Below are 24,082 nucleotides of genomic sequence, written 5' to 3'. Positions count from 1 at the left end.
AAATTGCTTTCTTATTTATTATTTTATATTTACTCACCTGCGTACTGTGTCTCCTCATTCATCTGTGCACCTGTAGCCACCCAGTAGAATGTTAATTTCACTGAGGCTGTCTTCATTTTTGTCCAGGGTAGCTAGCAACATAACAGAGAGCATCACTGAATCCTGCCCCAGATGCTTACTAGCTGTGTGATCCTGGGCAAGTCACTTAACCTCACTCAGCCTCAGTTTTTCTGTCTGTAAAATTGGAGTAATGTTGTGATTGTTCAGTTGTGTCTGACTCTCTGTGACCCCATTTGGAATTTTCTTGGCACAAACATTGGGGTGGTTCACCATTTCCTTCTCCAGTTCACTTTATAGATGAAGAAACTGAGACAAACAGGGTTAAGTGACCTGCCTAGGGTCACATAGCTAGTAAGGGGCTGAGGACTAGATTTGAATTCAGGTCTTCCTGACTACAGGCCTAGCTTCTATCCACCGTACCACCTAGCTGTCCTAAGGGTATCAGGAAGGTTCAAATGAAATTACATATATATATATATATATATATATATATGGTGCTTAAATAAATGTTACTAATAGTGTTGTTGTTGTATCCCCACTACCTAGAATAGTGTCTGGCACATAGTAGGATCTAGACACATTGAGGAAGAACTGGAAAGGACATTAGAGACAACCTAGTCCCACTCTCCCATTTTATAGATGAAGAAATTGTGATGCACCGAGGTAAAGTGAGGTAAAGTGCCCAAGGACTTATGGGCAGTTAATTAATTGGTGTTGAATTGAATTGAAGAATTACCTTCCTTAGACAGCACCAACCCAGGGGGACCCTTGAGGACTTCTCTGTCTTCCTCCCTTCTCAGCCTCTGATTTTAGCCAGATCACTCAAGTACAGAGGTAACAGCTGCAAGAAGAAGACATCCAAGGGAATATTTTTAGTCACAAGGGAAATAACTCAGCTGTCCAAGGGGAAATGCAGAGCTAGCTGGCTGGTGGCAAGTGAGGGTGTTGAGGGACCACTCTATAGACCTGATCCTTCAAGGCTGAAAAAGTCTTCAAAGAGAAAGCCCAGCTGGCTTTTGGAAACAAACCCATTCAACAAGCATTTTTGGAGTGTCTGGGCATTGAGGAATAAACAACAACAACAAATCTTGGGCATTTAAATACCAGTTTAAAGGTAGCAAAGTGCTTTCCTCACACATGCTCTAAGGAAGTAGTACAATGATTATAATTGACATCTTACAGATGAGAAAACTCTGGTTCAGGGAATTTAAGTAACTTACTAGCAATCCTAGCTAGTAAGTGGTAGAACCAAAATATGAACCCAGGCCATCTGAGTTCAAGTTCAATCTTCATTCCATTGAACCAAGTTGCTACTCAAAAATGTGAAAGACTGGCATTCAAGAGTTTTCCATATTTTTGTAGAGACAAAGCATGAACTGATGGTGTGAAGCAACTATAAATATTTGACTATGCGATAAAGGGTGAAAATGAATACAATTAAATGTTACATGTTAATTAAATGTCTTAAATACATAAACATACATAACACAAAACACACATACACAAAAACACAAGACAATGCATGCTATGAATGTAGTAGTAGTAGTAGGTGAGCTTAGTGTTGATCAGGTTTCCCTAAGCTCAGTGGCTGGTTGGAGAAGGGATCAAGGATTAACTATAATCATCTCCATAAAATTTAAGACTATGAATATATCTAATGCCTTTTTGACCCATACCTTTGCTCCCTGCATTCAGGGGGAAAGAAGCTAATTGACAGGGATTTTTGTCTATCACATGCAAACTGGTCCAATCACAGATCTTTAATTCTGGCTCAAGCAATTCACTGCTAATTGGTGGTATCTGCGGTTTATGACTAGCTTAAGGGGAAGGGATCTATTTCCTCATTAGAAAGTATTCAAATGACAGAGAAACAGCATTGGTTAAGACCTCTCTACCTCTGCTGGATTCCTTTACAGGGAAGTGTTGAGGATTACCATCTGGCATATTTTGTTGCCTAGAAGTATATACTGACAATGTCACAGCTTATATCCTGTCTGTCTCTAAGGTTTCTTTACAAAGTTTAGCTGGGGTAGACTCAGAGGTGCCTCAAGATAATGATGAAAGAAAAAACATTTATTTATTTATTATATTATGTGTCAAGCACTACGCTAAGTGCTGGTGATACAAGCCTGGTGATACAAGCATAAAAGTAAAGACAAGTCCCTGTCCCAAGAAATTTATGGTCTAATAGGAGGAGAAAACACAAATAGGAAAGTAGTGACCAAAGAGGTGTATTTTCATTTACAAAGTCTCAGGTAACATGATTGGAGCCACAGAGGTATAGGCTTGCACATCCTTTGCAATAGTGATGGCGATGTTGATTTGCTTATGAATCCAGAATAGCAAACCTCTTGAAAATGTAAGAATAAAGCATGACTGGAGCTGGCCTAGATATAGTGAAAATTCAATCTAAGTTTGAGACTCTCTGAAGATAGGGGCTCTTTCTACTTTACTTGCCTTGTGCTAGAATTGTGAGCCACCCTAGATGAAGTCATGGTAAACCTCCTACCCAACAGTAACCAGAACCACTGCAAATAGGAGAAAGTTGGGGCTTCCAATCCTCAAACCAGAAGTGGTTTTTCAGTTAAAGCAAGAGAAAGCAGCATGGAACCGGAAAACAGAAGTCTCAAGAGATATATATGTAGGTGTTCACATATCATTTTATAAATACTTGAGTACAGATTGTAACCCCTATAAGATTATATAAATGATAAGGAAGATCAAGGGAGAACTCAGCACAGTGCCCCGTCCATAACAGTTGCTTAATAAATATTTGTTGAAAATAAGTTTCTTCCCACATCTGGAGAACATAGACTTTCGGGACCAGCCCACATGTCTGTCCTGAGGAATCTGTGGGAGCCTGGGTGGATTCCAACTCCTACCTAAAACCCAAGCCTGTGTTAGGGTTCTCCAAAGCTTTCCCAGAGCCTAGGGATGTAGTGAATGCACTCAGTGACTTCAAAGTGACTGTTTTGGGCTAAATCCTTCATATCAAGCCAACTTGTGATATGGCATATGTGGATGTGTGAGACCCTTGCTTTTAGGTGAAGGAGGTTTCCTTCGCCCTTTCCTGAAAATCCTGATTTCAGCACAACGCCCAGGAAGGTCAAATGAGCTTCAAGAGAGTTATTTATCAACAATCTCCAAGCCTTCCTTCAAAGTAGTTGGGTAATGAGGTCAGAACATGGCACTAGATAGGAAAAGAAGGAGAGGGCCTCAGGGGAAATACTGCAGCAGGGAGGTGGAGGGAAAGGATGCAAGAGCTCTGAGTCCAAACCCAAAGGGGACTGTGTAGAAATGCAGTTAATGCATTTTGTAAGAACAAACCATAAATCAATAGCTGCCCACAAAGACTCAGTCTGTTACCCTTCAGAAGGTAACTTCAGCTCCAATTAAGGGAAGGAGGGCTACAAGTAAGGATCTCATAATCAAAAGGAACAGGCTATTATCGATCACTGACTTTCGAGAGCAGCAGGACAGGAGGAAAACCGGAGAGAGGTTATCATTGGAATAAGTTATTCCCAGGCTAGTTTGTGAGTAACCTGGAGGAGAAAAAGTGACCCCAGCCACCAAGAGCATTGATAATTTGGGCCCCTAGGGGGTGTGGCAAGGGAAGGGAATAAAGATCCCCAAAGACTGGCACCCTTCCCTCCAAGTCATGCTCAAATTCTCAGGCAAAGGAGTCAGAATGGCATTGGGCACCATGGGACCAGGAAACAGAGGATGCCCTAGTCTATGGAACAGCATGGTCTTGAGCTTTTCAGATCTAAACCTAATGACCACCCTTCCCTTCATATCAGGGCAGTGATTCCAGGAGGCAACCAGTAGGGAAAAGAGTCATCTTTTGACTATCTCTTGCTAAAGTATCTGAAGCTCTCATGTATGTAGAATCAGTCATAAAGGCAAAGGGTAGAAATGCACTCCTTCCCTCCCCCCCATCTTCCCATTCTCTTCCCGTCCTCCTTCAAGGCTGCCCATGACATTCATTTAACCTTGATTTCATCTGTCTAATAGTACTTCACTCAACACACCCCACAGTTCTGCCAAACTAGACCACTCACTTTTCCTTATTCTCATCTCACCCTCTTCTGTCTCTGTCCTCAGTGCCCAGAATGTGGAGGGGACTACACTGCCTCTTCCTCTATTGAAATATTTCCTTCTTCAAGGTCCAGTTTAAGGGCCACTTCCTCTGAAGTCTTATTTGCTTCCCCCTAGAACACCACATTGCCCCATCCACCTGGGCTGGAAGTACAGAACATCAGTCCTGATCCCAAGAGGAATCTCAAAGATTTAGATTTGCAAGGAGCCTCCGCGATGCCCAAGGCTTCTCAATCTGATGTTCTTGAACTTTTTTTTTAATATGTTGATAACTGTATTTCAATATAATTGGTTTCCATGCAATACTATGTATTTTATTTTATGCATTTTAAAACATTATTCTGAGAATGAATTACCAGACTGTCAAAGGGGTCCATGACACACACAAAAAGATGAAGTCTTCTCATTTTAAATAAGAGGAAATTAAAGCTCAGTAGGGTGTAGTGGTTTGTCCATGGCCACACAATAAATGGACAGAATTGTGTTTTGATTCCCAGTTCTTTCTCTTTACATTCTCTCATTTCTCATAGCACTTTGCTTGGCCTTCTCCTTTACACTTGTCACATTCTAATTTATGTTGCAGTTACTTGTGGGCAGGTATTGATTTATGGTTTGCTCTTGCAAAGTGCATTAACTCCATTTCTACCCAGACTCTGCTGGGGAGTACAAAGTGAGTGCTGGCCCAGGCCCCTGTTCCCTCACCATAATTCTGAGTCTCTGAACTCTACAGGAACAGCCTTCTCTGGAGGTATGTGGTGAGGGTGATCCTCCCCCAAAGGCCCCAGGAGTTGCTTAAGATTGCCAGGGGGTGATTTCAGCCACCCAGAGGAGGCATCTAGAAGTGAGATTTACAGCTTTTCAAGTTTTCCTCCAGGTACTAGAGATGGCCTCCTCCAAGAAACCCTGGCTGATTAACACTGATCTGTTCCAATCACTTGATTCCTCTGTATCTCCTTATTAGATAGAATTACAGGATTCAGACCTGACAGGGACCTCTGAGGTCATTTAGGCCAGGAACACTCTCCCTCCCGTAGTCCAAAGAAGGACTTGTATACATTATCATCATATTCATAGCCTGCATTTACACAGTGCTTTAAAGCCTGTAAAATGTTTTAAGTCGAGAGATAGGATGGGGCAGGAATGGCGAGAGAACTAGCCTTGAATCCAAATAGCTGTATGACTTCAGGCAAGTCACCTAACATCTCAGACTGGGCAAATCTCTAACACTATGAGTGGCAGAGAAGGTGGTAACCTGCATGATAGAGGGCGTTGCTTCACCTGAGAGTTCGCTATACCAATAATATCACAGGATAAGTCCCAAACCCCTTTAAGGTATATAACATGTTACACATACATAATCTCATTTGATTCTCACAACATTATTATCCTCATTTTACAAATGAGGAAACTGAGGCAAATTGATGTGAATTGCCCAGATCACACATATAGTAAATGTCTGGTCTTCCTGACTCCAAGTTTAGCACTCTGTCCATAAAACTAAACTGCCTACAAAATTATCTATGTATGTTACATATATACACATGTATACACACATATACACATACATGCACATATACTACACATGTATGCCCACATATGTGAGTATACTAATGTATACGTGTTTATACACACGTGTGTATATGTATTGTGTGTGTATATGTGTCTGTGTGTTCACCTGATTATACTTTGTGTTCCTGAGCATTTCTGATATTGCTGACCTCTATTAATTACCTCTCCACCATCAATTAGGTCTGAATTCCTGCCCTGAAGGAACTTACAGCCTGGAGGGAGATATAAGAGAATATTCCAAACACTCTGGTATAAGGGTTCCTAAGAGGCATACAGACATATGCTGTGAGAATTCACCTTTTTCAAGCTTCTCTTCCAGAACCTAATACAGAGTCTGACACACACTAGGTGCTTCCATAAATGTTTGGTGACTTAGAGACTGATTTATATCAGAGACATTGCTTAAAAACGATATTTTCACTAAGCTTTGAAATGAAAGGTCAGGTCCTGAGAAATGCTGTTCTAGTTGATGAAAGACAGACAAAGATGATATCTCTTTGAGAGGTGTTTGAGAACCAGGACTTTTTGAGGGAGACAGTCCTCTTTTTCTCAGCTACAGTTAGGTTGATTCTAGTCTCAGGTCACTGGAGGGGAAGTGAAGCTGGTGATCTTGAACAACCCTCCCTCACTCAAAACAAAGTCAAGGGCAAGTTATGTCATCGTTTCTCTGATGGCATGGTCTTCTTTGGCAACAAAGGATGAACACAAGTCTAACTCAAACTGAGTGAGAGTTTTGCTTACTTGATGAATATTTACTAAGCACTTACTCTATGCCCAATGCTATGCTAGGTGCTATGGGGAAAAAGGAAAAAGAATATAAAAGGAAAAAAAATGACACAGCTCCTACCCTCCTGGAGCTTAAGAAGACAAGGCTGATGTTCACATGTGAACATCTAGTGGAAGAGTTCAAAGAAAGAAAGAAAAATCCAATAGATACAAAACATTCATAGTAACACTTTTTTGATGATATTAAGAGCTGGTGAAAACAATTGATTGCCCATAAATTGGGAAATAACTGAACAAACTGGTATATGAATATTTATTACTGTCATTCAGTCATTTCAGTCATGTCTGAGGCTTCATCTTGGCAGAGATACTAGAGTGGTTTGCCATTTCCTTCTCCAGCTTATTTTACAGATGAGAAAACTGAGGCTAAATGACTTGCTTAGGGTCACATAGCTAGTAAGTGTCTACAGCTACATTTGAACTCAGGTCTTCTGGACTCCAGGTCCAATGCACTATCCACTGTGCCGCCTAGCTGCCCAGATATAATGGAATACTATCATGCAGTAAGAAATGTCAAATGTGGAATTCAAAGAGACATGGGAAGTTTGGTAAGGGCCAAGGCATCTTCCAATAAATAAAACCAATAGAACAAATATACATAAAGATTATAATGATGTAAAAGAAAGGATCACTAAAAGGAATTCTGAATGACTGAAAAAGCTAGTAATGGTCTTGGAAGATACATGAAATGTAATCCTCTCTGATAGGAGAGCAGAGGATGGCCAACAGAGAATGTTGACTATACTACACTGTCCAACTTAGTCTATCTGTCAGTGGTTTTGTGTTGAACTCTTTGTTACAGGGAGAATTCATTTCTAGAGATTGGAGTGATGGTTGATATCTAGAAATGATTATGATATGAAACATTTTAAAAATCACTAGAAAATAACCCATAGATCATATATTAGGGTAGCTGAACTATAGTTCAGAAGCAAATGGAACTAACTATAAGTTAGCATTCAGAGAAGGGAGAAATTAAGGTGACCTGAAGTTGTCAGACAAAGAGTCCTGGAAGGGGAAGGAATTGAATAGCTTAAAGACTGCAGCAGGGTGCCTATGTACACACAGAGCCTTTCTTTCCTTGGATATGGGGAAATGGGTACCCTCAACTTGCCTTTCACAAGGCCTCATATTTTCAGCTGGATGTGCAGGAAAGGATTGCCCCTGGGACCTTCTTATGAAACAATGACTAGTCTCATCCTTGTTGGCAAATTGTTGCAATCAAACAGAATAGGCAGACAGGGGAGAATCGTGAAAAGAGCATGGAATCTGATGTAAGAAGATCTGGGTTCTAGTCCCTGCATGGGTACTTAAGTAGATATCTCATCCTGGAAAATCTGTTTTTGTGAGGAATAAACAAGTGTTTTGCAAAGCCATAAAAGGATATGTAAAGTTATTCTTATTATCAACAAGAAACATTCTCAAACACATGAACATTTTGGAAGGCCCTTAATTATTGTTCTCATTAACAGTGATGAAGTTAAACCAGGACCTAGAACACACAGAGGAAGACTCTTCTTGAAATAATTTCAGCCTGGAATAATACTGGCCTCACTGGGAGAGCAAGGATTATCCAATACTTTATCCCCTGTGTGAACATGAGTAATTCTTAGTATATATTAAATAAATACATATTGACCACCTATTGCATACTGGGTACCATGTTAGGTATTGGCAGAGACTCACAGATGAGCGAAATGGTCCCTGTTCTAGGATTTCACAGTCTAATAGAGGAATTTGAAATATAATAGATGGTATAATGGCATAATTTATGGGAACCAAGGTTTCTTTTCTTCTGAAATTAGAGATCAATTTCTTTGAGTTAATAAGATGATCTTTTCAAATGGAGAAGTTAATATTTGTAGTCATTCATACCTTGGTTTGAGTGAATATAACAGCTGCTTTATCCCCTTGACAAATAAGATAAAGAGGAAAATAAGAATCTTAAATTACAGGACACTTTCCTGGAAGGGCAGAACAGAGAATACTCAGAGAATGGTTGTTTGAAGGTAGTGATGAGGGGAAAGGACAGGAGGTGGGAGAGTGACTAAGGAGGAAAAAAAATGGAGGAAGGCAGTCAAATATACTTTAACCATTCTACCTTTTCTGAGGACAACCCTTTCCAGGAACTAGTCAAAGGACTGAATAGGAAACAGTCAACTCTTGGGATTTTTTCAGTTCCATTTCAACAGAACTAAAAGCGAAGCCATAGAAATGCTACAAGTCATGGGGATTTTTTTAGTACAAAAAAGGCTGAACTTAACTTGAAGGGGATTGGAGAAGGTCTCCCAATCCAATGTCTGTTTTACAGCAGAACAGAGTGACAGATTCATTCCTTTGGGTTCAACCTCTCTACTTCTTTTAAAATGCAGATATCCTTGGGAGGGCTAACACATCAAGTTATTATCAGCAGAAGCATTTATCAGATCAGGGGGATTGGAAAAGGATAGCAATTACAGGGTAGGGGAGCCTGCAGGAAAGCAGGTACCAGAGGAGGAACCGGGAAGGTCCAAAGAGAAACTTCATTCAACCAACCCCCAATTTAATTCAGGGCAGTCATGCTAGACAGCAGGTTCTTAGCCTTTTCGGTGGTACGGGCCCTCTGATAGTCTGGTAAAGTCCATGGGCCTCTTCTTGGCACAGTAGTTTTTAATTCATAAAGTGAAATATACAGCATTACAAAGGAAACCAATTATATGGAACAGTTATGAAACTACACATTAAAAAACCCGCAAGGTTACAGAACTCGAGTTAAGAACCCGTGTTCTAGAAGTGCTCTGAACCACACTGTTTTTTTGGTTAGACTTTCTGGAGGCAGTGGCATTTGAGATGGGCTTTTAAGGATGGGAGATATTCAGCAGGTAGTGAGTAGGATATTCCACAAATACGGAATGATGAGGACAAAGGTCCAATGCTTCCAAGGTGTAAGAGAAATGGGAGAGGGTTTCTGGGGGACAAGCCAGAAGCTAAATGCAGCCCTTTGTCTAAGTCTCAGAACTCTCATTTCATAATAAACTCGCCAACAGTTCTATGACAGAAATTGAGCAGCAGCATCTGCTGACAGGCTCCAGGTTGGGACCAAGGCTTACTACAGGGGTTGGTAAACTTAGAACTGAAGATGTGGGAAACAAACAGGGCTACAGATGTAGCTTCTCTGGGGGTGACTACTGGTTCTGATGAAAAGTGTCTCTGAAGCTTTCCCAACCCTCTCCAGTCCCCAGTGATATCTCCTTCTTGCCCATACTAACTTAAGCATGTATTGACTTCTATTTCTTGAGCAATTATCATGAACTGCTTTATGGCATCATTTAAATTATTGTCTTGTTATTCTGGGTTCACATACAAGGTCTCTAGCTTTCGAGTTAAGTGGAAGTCCCCATCCTTTACTGGGAATGAGAGAGGAAAGTCAGAGTCAGGGATTTGAAAAGAGAGGCATAGGAGCAAAGGTCCTGGAGCAGCACTCAAGTGTCCTAACTCTTAGGAAGTAAGGACAAACCTGATATAAGTGACATCCCACACAAGAGGAATTCAGGAAATGTTTGGTTGATCAACAAACCAGCAAGACTAGCTCTTTGAGGACAGGGATTGGTTTTCTGTTTGTTTGGCACAGTGGATAGAGGGTTAAGCTTGGGGCCAGGAAGACCTGAGTTCAAATCCAGCTTCAGACACCTACCAGCAGCGTGACCCTGGGCAAATCCCTTAACCTCTGTTTACTTCAGTTTCTTCATTTGTAAAATGGGGATAATAATAGCTCCCATATCCCACGATTGTTATGAAGATGAGATGAGATAATAACTAAAGCGTTCAGCTTAGCATAGGGCCTGGCACATAGTAAACACTATATAAATGTTATTATCTTTCTGACTTTCAGCACATAGCACCTACTGACACAAAGTAGGTATTTAACAAATGTCTGTTGGATTACCAAGTTGAGTAGGTCTGGAAAGGAAGCATTCTCTGCTCCATTCTATTTCTCCATCTCATCCTCCTCAAAAGGACTCCCAGGGAACACACAGCCTCCAGAAGCAGCCTATTCCACTCTGGATAGCTCTAATTGTTTGGACAAGACAGACTGCCAACAAAACCTCTGATCTAGTTCATGAAAACAACGTACACCGGCTGTGGAAAGAGTTTCTGAGAAACTCTCAGTCTCTGTAAACTGGAGCCAAAGGATCTAAACTTGACTGATGGTAACTACTATCGTGGGGAAGGAAGGGCAAGCTTTAGGGCAATAGTGGATTGAAACTACAATTCTATCTGGAAAACGGGATGATTGAGGAAGGTAAGATAGGTTTATGGGGACTCGTCTTCAAATTCAGGGGTGGTGCATGGGAGACCAGAAGCATTATCTGTACTCCTCTTACTCTCTGTCAAATAATCAGAAGTACAGCAAACTCCCCACTTTCCATTTCCCCCAACATCTTGTTTTTAAGCCGTTCTACAAGATACACCAGACCAAGTTCTGATTGGCATATCCAAGAAAAATCACAGCAGATCCTTTTTCTAGTCCAGATCAGATTAAGAAGACAGACGGAGAAGCCAATAGATACAAGGGACCAGGAATGGTCATGCTGGAACATTCCAGAACTAGTAGAGGCTGTGCAACATGGGGAGAAGAGGTCCCAGATATACAGCACAGAAAAGTCTGACCTTGTGAGGCTTTAAGAACAGGTACCAACTGGGAGCCCCATCATTTGTTATTCAGTTCCAGGTCACACATTCTGGATGTACTAAAGAAAGAATCTGCACATTGGAGTGGCATTCCAGAGGGAGGAGTCATCATGAACCCTAGGCAAAGTTCTGAGCAAAAGGCAAGTTTAGCAGCAAATATCTGCTGGGTGGCTCTGACCCCTAGAGCAGAGTAGGGTCTCAATTATGACCTCCAACCTAGTTTAAAGCCTACAGTGAAATAACTAAAGCAGAAATCCCAGACCAAAAGGGAGTTTGCAGTTCTGTCATTCTGAATCAATAGAGATTTCCAGCTAGCTGAAAGTATTTGAAGGCATAAACCAATATCTTACACCATATACCAAAATAAGATCAAAATGGATACATGATTTAGACATAAAGGCTGATACCATAGGCAAATTGGGAAAACAAGGAATAGTTTACCTGTCAGACCTATCGAGAAGAGAAGAATTTATGACCAAACAAGAGACAGAAAACATTATAAAATGGATAATTTTGAGTACATTAAATTAAAAAGGTTTTGCACAAAGCCAACACAACCGAGATTAAAAGGGAAGCAGAAAGCTGGGGAACAATTTTTACAGGCAGTGTCTCTGATAACGGCCTCCTCTCTAAAATAAATAGAGAATTGAGTTGAATTTATAAAAATGTAAGTCATTGCCCAATTGATAAATGGTGGTCAAAAGGATATCAACAGGCAGTTTTTGGAATATGAAATTAAAGCTATCTATGGTCATACGAAAAAAATGTTCTAAATCACTGTTGATTAGAGACATTAAAACCACTCATATCTATCAGATTGGCTAACATGACAAAATAGGAAAATGATAAAGGTTGCAGAAGATGTGGGAAAATTAGAACACTAACACATTGTTCATAAGTTGTGAACTGATCCAGCCATTCTGGAGAACCATTTGGAACTATGTCCAAAAGGCAATAAAACTTTGCATACCCTTTGATCCAACAATACCACCACTAGGTCTGTAGCGCACAGAAATCATACAAATGGGGAAAAGGACCCACATATACAAAAATATTTATAGCAGCTCTTTTTTGTGGTGGCCAAGAATTAGAAATTGAGGGAATATCCATCAACTGGGGAATGGCTGAAAAAGTTATGGCATACGAATGTAAAGGAATATTATTATTCCATAAGAAAGATGAGCAGGTGAATTTCAGAAAAGCCTGGAAAGACTTGCATGAACTGATGCTGAATGAAGTGAGCAGAACTGGGAGAACCATGTACACAGGAACATTCGATGTTGAACATGAGATGACCAACGTTGTTAGACCTAGTTCTTCTGACCAATGCAATGAACTAAGGCAATTCCAAAAGACCCATGATGTAAAATGCTATCCACATCCAGAGAAAAAACTATAGAGTCTGAATGCAGACTGAACAGATTATTTTTTTCTTTTTTGTTTTTTCTTCTTGTGGGTTCTCCCTTTCATTCTGATTCTTCTTTCACAACATGACTAATGTGGAAATATATTTAATATGATTATACTTGTATAGCCCATATCAGATTACATGCCATCTTGGAGAGAGGGAAGGGGAAGGAGGTGAGAAGAAAATTTAGAACTCAAAATATTATAAAAGTGAATGTTGAAAATTAATAATCAATTAATTTTTTTAAAAGAAAAAGAAAGTAGTTGAGTCCAAGAGCAGTCTACCTGAACTCTGAGTGTGACAAGTCCACAGGTATGTTTTTCAGTCTCAAACTGAGGTCAGGAACTTGCAGAGCTCAGACCAGGACAGAAGCAATCAGACTTCACCCTGGATCGGACCACTTTGGGAGTATTGAAAGTGATTACTCGACCCAGCCTGAACTGTCCCTGAGATCATGGAAAAGCATTAACACTCAATACCTTAAGAAAACAGAAGCAAGACCATACCAGACATTCCTTTCAGAAGTTCAAAGAGGCTGGTCCTAGTACCAAGTCCAAAGTCAGGAAGTAGGCTAGAAGAATTAGCAAGCAAAAAAAAGAATGCCATCGTAAAAAGCTACTGTGGTGAAAGGGAGGCTTAAGACACAAACCCCCCCAAAAAGAGAATGACTCCAGAACATCTACAGTCAAAGTCTCAAAGAAAAAGACAGTGTGGGGACAAGTTCAATTAAAATTTCTGGAAGAGATGAAGTGATAGTTTTTAAAAAGAGTTTTAAAATGTTTTAAAAATGAAATAAGACCTTTAAAATAAATATATTGAGGAAAAAATGAAATCTACGGAAGGAAAATGGAAAAGGAATTAACAGCTTGGTATAAGAGGTACAAAATCTTACATATGCACCAAACGTTCTAAAAATTCAAATGGATCAAACAGAAGACAAGGACTTCATGAGATAATACGAAAGTAAAACAAAGTAAAAAAACAAACTAAAAAAATTGAAGAAAACTTTAGGTGTCTCATTGCAAAAGCAACTGACCTAGAAAACAGATTAAGGAGAGAAAATCTAAGAATCATTGGACTACCTCAACAACATGACCAAAAAAAGTAGTACTGTTATTTTTTTTATTTCATGGGAAAAGGATAGGGAAAGGGAAAGGAAGAGGAATATACTGGGAGGGGCGGGGTGAGGTAAAGGAAGTGCAGGGAAATAATTTCACCTCACAAGGAGGAAGGGGTGGGGGAAATGGAAGACACTTAAACTTCATAATCTTCTGAACTGGTCAAAGGAAGGAACAATACACACACATACAGAAATACATTTCACTTAATGAGAAAACAGGTGGGAAAGAAAAAGGGGAGAGAATTGACAGACAGTAGGTTAAAAGAAGGATTAATCTTAAGACAAAGAAACTCTAAGAAATGTGACATGACGGCATCATAAAAAAATGAAAGCAGCAATTGATAGGTGATCAATTGTCATTGATAGGGGAAGAGTTCATAACCAAACATAAGGTAGAGAGATTCACAGAAAGTAAAAAGGACAATTCTGATGACACGAAATTAAAGTATTTGCACAAATGAAACTAATACAGCTAAAATTAGAAGAGAAGCATGGAAATGGGGGGAAGAATCTTTGCAGCAAGTTTCTCTGATAAAGTTTCATTTCTAAGATGGGAACAGTTTCAAATTTATAAGAATGGAAGTCATTCCCCAGTAATAAATGGTCAAATTATATGAACAGGCATTTTTTAAGAGAAAGAAATCTAAGCTATCAATAGTCACATGAAAAAAATGCCCTAAAGCTCAAATAATCAGAAAAATTCAAACACAGACAACTCTTAGGTTCTACCTCACACCCATCAGTTTGGCAAAATTGACCCCAGAAAGGAAAAAAATACTGGAGGGGTTGGTGTACCTGATGTAAACAGGTATTTTTTAATAGCCTGTTGATGGAGCTGTGAAGTGGTACAGTCATTCTGCAAAGCAATTTGGATCTATGCCCCCAAAGCTATTAAACTACTCAAACCCTTTGTACCAGTGATACAAATGCTAGGTCTATACCCTAAAAGAAAAAGGAAAGAGAAAAAGTACCCATATGTACAAAAATATTTATAGCAGCACTTTTTTGCAATAGCAAAAACTTAGATATTGAGAGGACAAGTCATGGTATAGGAATATAATGGAATACTATTATGCTGTAAAAAAAATTATAAGGGGGATGATTTTGAAGAAACCTGGGGACACTTATATGAACTGAAGAAGAATTAGATGAACAGAACCAGAAAAGCAATCTATATAACAAAAATGTTCTAAAAGCAAACAACTTTGAAAGACTTAGGACCTTTGATCAATGCAGTGACCAACCATAGTTCCAGAACACTCATGATGAAACATGCTGTACGCTTTCTGAAGGGACGGAATGAAGTTAGTATACAGGTTTTTTGTGTAATATTTTTTTTGGAACATCATTAATTCAAAAATTTATGTTGTTTGGCTACACATATTTGTAACAGGGATTTTGTTTTTCTTGTTTTCCCAATAAGGGTGGAAGAGATGGGAGAGAAAGAAGGTAGATTTCTTTTTGGAAAAACTTAATAAAAATAAATCTCATTTCTATCATTTTTTATCCTTTTTTATCTTATGTATCAGAGAAAAAGCAGATAACTTGTGGGGCATATGTGTGCATATACATGTGTGTTCCATCTGTGTGTCTGTGTGTGTATGTATGTATGTGTGAAAGACTCCTTTGGCACTCTCATGAAACTCTTAGCCCCCTTTTCAGAATGCTTTTAAATGCATAGAATAAAATCCGTAGAAGTACAAAGGAAACCAATTACGTGGAAATATAATTAGCAATTCTTTTAAAGTTCATGGATCCCAGGGTAAGAAGTTCTGCTTTAGAATAAAGACAGAGGTTAACAATGACAAGTTGTGAGCAAATTATAGGCAGACAAGTAGGTTAAATTTATTGTCACCACGCTGACCTTTCTTCCCTTTGTTTTAACCAATTAGCTTTCAGGGACCCAATTACTCCAGCTTTGTTTTCTGCCCCCTTTCCTAATTTCATTAATTGAAATTAATTAAATTAATTAAAATTAATTCCTGGCCTTCAAGGAAAGTTCTGATATCAGTCATTTACACCTCAGTATGAGTTGAAGTCTATTTGCATCTCAACCCTTCTTTTCCATGAAGGACTTTCTGTCTGAAGGAATTTGGAAGTCAGGTATGTTGGCTCCTCCCTGGACCCCCTTTCCTTTCCCCTCCAGAATTCCTGGAGAGAATCAAGCTATCTACCCTCCTGCCTATATTAAAGGCGACCTTAGTGAATGACTGTCAGGAAACACTTCTTCAAAGAAGAGAAAGCTCATCCCTAAGCTTAGCTGGTCATTTCAGGATTCCTTTTTCCTCCCCCCTCAAAGCTTGGCCAGTTCCCCAGTCTGAATGAATGTGTATGTTCGAGAAGATGATTAATGTTCGCAGCAGGCTCCAGAGAAGTCTCTTGGGCCCCTTGTGTTTATTAAATATAAAAATCTATGTTTAAATAATGTCAAAGGTATGACATAGGCCAACATGATCCAGGACAAAATGTCAGCCTTAACCTTCGATAACTAAATGTTAGGCAAGCTTTGGCTTCAGGGCCCCAAGCCTTCCCAAGAAGACTTTCTGGGGGCAGGGTAGTCTGTGGATGGAACGGATCCTAAAAAGAACAATTCGGATTTTCTGCTTCTCCAGAACACCTGTTTAGAATACATATTCTTAATGGCAGAGATCCAGGCTTCTAGATGCTGGGTGGGGCACCTAACCAGAGAATGGTTCTTCAATAAAACTAGGGTCAGACAACCTGACCTCTGGCAAGAGGCCATGAAAAGGCCCCCAAATCACTGTTTAAAAAAAAGTTTTGTCTAAAACATGGTAATAGTATATTGTATCACATTCAGCTGTACCTTGGTTTTCCATTTCTCCTCCTCTTTCCTTTCTCTCTCCCCTTCTTCCTTTCTCTCCTCTTCCTTTAGCTCTCACCCTTTCTGCTCTTCCCTTTTCTAGGAAGCTTTATCTCTTCCAGCTATCCATCTTCTTTCCATTTCTTACCCTCTCTTCTTTCTCTTTTGCCTTCCTCCCTTCTCTCCTCTGCCTTTCTTTTCCATAGTTGGCTTCCCCTGAATTAGACTTGTTCTATCTGGTCCCAGGGGCAGCTAGGTGGCACAATGGATGAAGTGCCAGGCCTGGAGTCAGGAGGACTTGAGTTCAAATCCAGTCTCAGGTATTTACTAGACAAATGACCCTGGGCAAGCCACTGAAACCTGTTTGCCTCAGTTTCCTTATCTGTAAAATAAACTGGAGAAGGAAATAGCAAACCAGTCTGGTATCTTTTACCAAGAAAACACCAAATAGGAACCTGGAGAGTCAGACACAACTGAAACAACTCAACAAGAACAACATTTGGTCCCATAGTAGAAACAGAAGAAATGGGTAGAACATGATAATGGACAAATTTAGTCTTGACACTAGGAAAAACTTCCTAACAGAGCTATTTGAAAGTGGTCTTGGATTGCCCTGGGAGGTGGTAGTTTCCTCTTCTCTGCAGGTTTTCAAGCCAAGGCTAGATGGTCCCTTGTTGGCTGTGTTATAGTAAGACAGTCAATGTGGGCCACAGAATTGAACACAATATTCCAGATTTAGAATGTGCACGTAGCACAAAGTACCCTGGGTCCGTTTCTTCCTACAGCTTTAGCATTACATGTCTATTAATGCTTTTTCTTTTTTCTTTTTTGCTCATAGTAACCTTGTGGTCAGCTACAGCCCCAAGAATGTTTACACACACACACAGACACACACCACTACACTCTTCGGTCTCCCTCATTATTTACTTTTGAAAAAGATTTTTTTTTTAAAAGACCCGTAAAAGTAGAACTTTACATTTATCTCCGATGGGTTTTTAGTTTGTGAAATTGGCCAACTCTTTGAGGTTGTTAAGAAACTTTGGATTATTGATTCTGTCATATATGGCATGAGCTATACTTCTCAGCCTTGTCTCATCTGCAAATTTTATAAACAAGTCTTATACATCTTCATTTGTATCAATGAGGAAAAAAAGGCCAAAAGCAGAGACACAGGCAAGCTACTGGGAGGCCTTAGAGATCCCTCCCCCACAACAGAGCAACAGAAATCCATTAATCAGCCTTATTTGGCCATATTTGATCACTGGCTTCCAGAGCCTTCTAATCATGTTATTATCTAGGCCACATTTCGCCAACTTATCTATATCAGTATCTTGAAAGATTACATCAGGTGCTTTGCTTTAATTAAGATACATTTATGATGTCTAGATCATTTCCTTCATCTGCCAGACCAGCAAAACTATCAAAAAGGCAAAAGCAAAGGAAGAATGTTTGGGGGATGAGAGTGTTCCTTTTTTCTGCCTTTTCTGTGTTATTCTATTTCAACTCTCATCTCCAGAATCCTTACTTCACAGAATATTCTCATTCTTTCCCTCATCTTCACTCTCTCCCACTCTAATATTTCCTTCCCTTCCATCTATAAATGTATTCAGGTCAAACCTATCCTTTAAATAACAAATCAACCTTCCCATTAATCCTGCCATCCCTTAAAGGTTTTATGCTTCATCTGTCCTCTCTCACTTATAGGATTCTTGAAAGAGTAGTTTATACGCACTGATAACCACAGTTATTCTTTCCACATCTTGACTTTTCCAATCATGGTTTCTATACATTGCACGTTGGCATAAGAAATGAAATGGGAATTTGGAGGGAGTTTTTTGGAAGCTGTAGATCATACTCAAAGGCCAGCAGATGAGACAGAAAAAGTTTAGAAACTCAGAAATGCATAAAATATATGTATAGTATTGTGTAATATCAACTCAAATTTTACAGCAAAGTACTGTAAACACTCCTTAAAAGAAAAAGAAAAAATTCAGACTTCTTCTCTGGTACAAAGGGAGGCCAAAGTATCTTACATGGATTTTCCAGATTGCCAGGGTGCCACAGCCCTAGCCCCAGCAATGTGCAAGAGATAACTATTCTTTCTCACCATATACTCATTCTTCAACTCCTTGCAATCTGAATTCCATCTATGTAATGAACCCCTAATGAGTAAACTCTCCCTACAGATGCAGATTCCCTCTTACTCTGTAAGCTATTGTCTTATGAAGTCAGTATATGTCTTACACAGTCAGAGATGGGACTTGAACGCAAGACCGGGTATGATGCCGGCTCTCTATACACCATACTAAAGCTGCCTTAAAATATTTGGAAGCTACAGGATAATCAGCTTCCTGTCCTCAGGTACCACACCTCCACACCTCAGATGAGTTTCTCCTCTGCAGAGACTGCCACCTTTGTGGGGAGAGGGGAAGGGAATAGAGTTGAAACAGAATAGGGATCAGGATCCTGGCATATTTGTCCTTAGCCCCTCCACTCCCCAAAAGGCAATGTTCTGAGATGTCTTCCTCAGAGGCCTTGCGTCCTACTGTCTGTTTTGACCTTTTCTCCCCCTAATTCTCCCCTCCCAGGTTGAATGTGTTTTTAAAATTCAATCTGAGAGCATGTTTTGTACTGCTTGCCTCCAAAGCTAAAACTGTGTTTGTGGCTCTGGCTAGAAGTTAGTCTTTGTCTGCTGTCAGAGAAACTATAATAAGAGATTGTATATAATAGTGAAGTATAATTATTAGGGAAAAAAATTAAGAAATTTTGCTCCTTACACATTATTTCTATCCTGTCTATCACTCAAGTTACTAAAGTTACTAATACTCAACTACTAAAATTCATAAAGCCCTAAAATAAAGGGCTTTTTGAAAATCCTATCTTCTGTGGGGTTTGAAGGTCCTATTTCTCATTTCTGTGGAGTAGTTGATAGAAAGTCAAGCCTTGGAGTCAAGAACTGAACTGAAGAACTGAATTCAAACCCTGAATCTGACACATACTGGATATTGGACTCACAGGAAGGAAACAAGTAAAGATCTATTAAATGCCTGCCAGGCACTATGCTAGTATTGGAAAAAAATATTATCTGATTTTATCCTTACTACAACCTAGAGAGGCAGGTGTATTATTATCCTCATTTTACAAGTGAGGAATCTGAGGCACACTGAGATTAAGTGAATTGCTCAAGGTTACCCAGTCAGTAAGTGTCTGATGCTAGATTTGAATTCAGACCTTCCTGCCTGCAGGCTTAGCATTCTTACCACTGTACCTCTTAACTGCCCACAGCAGCCCAGGTAACTTTCTAAGATGGCAAAGTTATGGAGTAGGTGTTAATCTACATTGTTATGAGTTTCTTCATGTGAGAGTTCTCCAGTTTAATGAAATTACAAGTTAGGGAAAAAAAAATTACATTTTGACTTCAATTTCTTTGGGGATCATTTGCCATCTGCTGGGTGATATTTGCCATGAGCAGGACTGAAGACACTCGTTTTAAAGAGTAACTTCAGACTTGCTTCCACCTAATGGTCAATATTTAAAAGTGCACTTACATGGAAGGATTCTGAGTTTAGCTCAAATCCAAACCACACCACGTAACATGAAACATTAAGTCCCTACAAAAGGGACCTCCAAGCAGGTTTTAATAGCTTCTCTTCACTGGAAAAAAAAATACACATTTGAAAACTACCATGATTGTGTTAGTAATAGGCCTTATGAAAGTCTTCACACAGATCTTTCAGCTTGATGAAATTTCAAATTGAAATTCCCCATACCTACACATTATTCAACCAATCTTTTCTTGGGTGGATGCTAAAATGACTCCTCCTCACAATACTAAAAATAAAGCAAATGTTTATTAAGCACCTGCAAAGTACCAGAAAGAGAGTATTGTGCTAGGCTAGGGAGACAGTAAATTTGGGAAGTTACAGCTTCTGCCCTTGAGAAGCTGGGGAAGAGGACGGACAGACACACACACACGCACACACACACACATCTAAAGTACACTGACATATGTCATTCAGCCAAACATCCTAAGGGCATTAAGAAATTAAAAAACAAAGTCCTTCAAACTGCACAAACTCTCAGACTTGGTTGATGATGTATTGGTTTGTTTTGCTGAGCTGATTTTTTTCTCATTCTTTTTTATTCTTTGTTATAAGCAATGGCTCTCTGAGTGGAGGAAGGAGAGGGATAAACTGGGAAAAAGTCATATGAAAACAAAAAGTACCAATGAAAAATTTTCTTGTTCTCACTGAGAGGTATTCAGACAATTCCTGAAGAGGCAGGCTGATGCTTGAAGAAGAAATCCTTTTGGGAGTATGCTGTAGAGTGCTAGATTCAGCTGGGTTCAAATCCTGACTGCCAGTTACTACTAGCTGCATGACCCTGAGCAAGACACCTAACTTCTTTGAACCTCAGTTTCTCTAATTATAAAATGAAGGGGTTGGCCTAGGGGACAGCATATCCCTTCCATTTCTAAAAGTTATAATTCTCCCATATTTCCATAGCCCAAGGGAACCTAAGCAACTGGATTTACCTACTTCAATGGATAGTCCCCTCCCCCATATCTCCACTGAACAGTATCACTGTGGGCCTAGGGAGGGGCAGGACAGGTGGAAATAATAATAACAAAAATAATAGCGATGATGGCTAATATTTATAATATATTAAGGGTTGGCAAAATACTTTCCCTATGTAATCTCCTTATTGTATTGCAACAACGCTGTAAAGTAGATGTTATTATTATCCCCATTTTACAGGTGAGGAAACTTAGTGACTTGGCCAGGGCCATACAGCTCTAAGCCTCTGAGGGCTTTAAACTCAGGTCTTTCAGACTTCAAGTCCAACAGTCTATCTGCCATACTGCCTAGCTGCCTGAAGAGGCGTAGAGAAAAAGATGTAGGTGGGGAGCAAGATCATCCTTCTCCTTTCTTCTGTGACACTAGGTACAAAGTATTTTCTACCTTCTGATAAAGGTCCCCAACAAAGTAAAACTCCAGGGTCCTATGCAAATCATTGCGCTGACCCGGTACGGTGAGGAGGGGTGGAGGTGGGGAGAAGGGAGATACAAGCAAACTTCTCCAGTCTCAGCACTAAAGGGTCCCAGTGAGTCTCTTCTACGTCTCAGATCAGCCGCCGGTCCTTTCTATGAATCTGCCGTGCTTTGGTCTGTTCTACTTCTGTCTGGCAATGGGTAAGTTTTCAAGGGCTACACAAGAACAGAGGATTATTATGCCATACTGTCCTTATCTTTTCACGGACGCGATCCGTCTCCTCGGAAGTCTTTGAAGCTAACAACTTGGCAGCCAAATCGACTCATTTAATCAATCATGGGGTGCACTGAGTGGCACACTGCCCAGGAATATGGGGGTAATAGGCCTTGCCTTGAAGTGACCATACTGAGAGTTTTCTGTTCAGTTCTGGGCACCGAAATTTAAAAAGACATTGATAAGCTGAAAGGCAGCCAGAGAGGAGCATTCTAAACCTATCGGTTGAAGGAACTGGAGAATGTTAGCCAAAGGAAGATTTCTGGGGGTCACAGTAACTTACCTTTAAGGAGTTGGCAATGAGAAGGCAACATCTCCTTGGTCACAGAGGGCAGAACTGGGAACAGTGAGTAGGAGGAGTAAAGAAGTGCATGTAAATTTGATGTCCACTTCCTACTCATTAGAGCTAGCTAAAAGTGGAGTGGGCTGTCTCGGGAAGTAGGGGGTTTCCTCTCACTGGAGGTGTTCAGACAAAGACAGGATGGCCCCTTTGGGGGAATGTTATAGAGAGGACTTTTTTCAGCTCTACATTGGACTAGACAATAGCAATAATATACAACTAGGGATTGAAAAGACCTCAAATACCATTTAGTGAATCCCCATTACTTTAACAAATTGGGAAATAAAGTCCCAGGAATGTTTAGTTACTTGCCCAAGTTCACATTGATAATAAATGGCAGGGCTGGGCTAGGTCCTTGGCCACCAAATCCAGTGGTCTTTTCACCATTCCCTGTCCCTTTCAAGTCTGAGATTCTGTGTTTTTTCCGTTAGACTGGAGGCATAGACTTGAGGGCAGGTGTTAGCTTTATGTCTTTATGTGCCCAGTCTCATGGCTCCTTTATGTCTTCAGCCCCTATTAGTATGGTGCCTTTATGTTCCCAGTCCCCAGTAGCATGGTGCCCTACATGAAATAGTGATGACAATGATGATGTCAGGTTACAAAGTACATTCCAAGGAAAAATCTTGTGAAGTTGATTTGTGTGTTTTAATTCCTTGTAACAAGACAAGGAAACTGAGCTGCAGACTAGTGAAGTGGCTTGCCGAGGGTCACACAGTAAGCATCCAGTGAAATCCTGTCCTTATAGCTTTAAGCCCAGGGTTCTTTCTGTTGCTTCTCAGTCTTTTCTCAGGTCCTAATGTGGCAGATGCCTGTTTGTCATTGAAAATCACCTTGATGTCACTTCTGGAAACTTGCCATGGTTTATCGGTTTTGGGTGTACTCTGTAAATCTGAAGCTGATCTTTGTGTGAGTTAAAACACTCTATCAAAGCAGGATGTCCCAGTCTGAACAAAGTTTTGAGCTTTAATAGCACACAACTACACTAAGACTTTTGGGACATCCTATATATAAAAACCAGTATATTTCAAATCTGTGTAACTAGAGGTCTATTAGTATACTGTAAAAATAGCAATAACTACTCATATTTCTATAGCACTTGGAGGTTGAAAAGACACTTCCCTTACTGCCCTGTGAGGCAGGCAGTATAGGAGTATAGGCATTATAGGGGAAGTCAATGGAACTTTTCCACAAAAAAAATGTTATATAAATGTTTTATTTTTGTTTGCAGAGATATTTACTTTGCCTCCAACCCTGGAACAAAAGAAAACAATTAAGTAAAATTTTTAAAAATTGAAAAAAATAACCTGACCACATCTGCCAACATATACAACTTTCTACTGCTGTAGTCCTCTTTACTAGGAGTAGGAAGATATGGAAGATACATTCATTTTAAAGAACATTTTTTAAAGTGCTAATATCTACAAAGTGTTTCAAGGTTTGCTATGGTCTTATTTGATCCTCCCGAGGCAATGTATCTCAAATATAACGTACCTCTTTAAAACCTATCTTCTGCCGTCATATTGTCCATAATTATTTTCTAATATATTTGGAAATCCTCTTCTGATGTCTCACTGTTTCATGGAGGTGGACCTGGGTACTCAAAGGCCAGTAAAATATAAGCTCTGGCATGTCCTATACAAACTGGAAAGGCTAGTTATGGCATTCAGGTTCATCACATTCAGAGGTTGGCTCATCATTGAAGGTTGGTAACCAGTTGATGAGGCTTTTTTTTTTTTCAGCCTTACAAGTCATGAAGATCCTGATTTCTTAAGGCTGGAGGTAGTCAGATCTGCCTAGGTGGAGTAAACAACCCCAAGTGGTTGGGGTATTAGACTTGAAGTCAGGAAGACTTGAGTTCAAATCTGACCCTATTAAAAGTAGTGTAACCCTAAGCAAGTCACTAAACCTCTCTCTACCTCAGTTTTCTCATCTGTAAAATGAGTCG

At 39.8% G+C, this 24,082-nt stretch overlaps 1 long non-coding RNA gene across 2 annotated transcripts in view; it reads right to left on the bottom strand.

Moving 5' to 3' along the window:
• Positions 1–22,252, bottom strand: part of LOC140511353 (uncharacterized) — a 55,491-nt gene extending 33,239 nt beyond the window's left edge. Inside the window, exons 1-3 of one of the 2 annotated variants that reach the window (XR_011969510.1) lie at positions 22,081–22,252; positions 797–901; positions 38–131 (exon numbers count right to left, since the gene is read on the bottom strand). This is a non-coding gene — a long non-coding RNA (uncharacterized lncRNA). The remainder of the gene's footprint in view (positions 1–37; positions 132–796; positions 902–22,080) is intronic. The other variant, XR_011969509.1, reaches the window with a different exon arrangement.
• Positions 22,253–24,082: the final 1,830 nt, after the last annotated feature.

Source organism: Notamacropus eugenii, chromosome 6, assembly GCF_028372415.1.
Source record: "Notamacropus eugenii isolate mMacEug1 chromosome 6, mMacEug1.pri_v2, whole genome shotgun sequence".
NCBI lineage: Eukaryota > Metazoa > Chordata > Mammalia > Diprotodontia > Macropodidae > Notamacropus > Notamacropus eugenii.
This window is presented reverse-complemented; position numbering and strand designations above follow the sequence as displayed.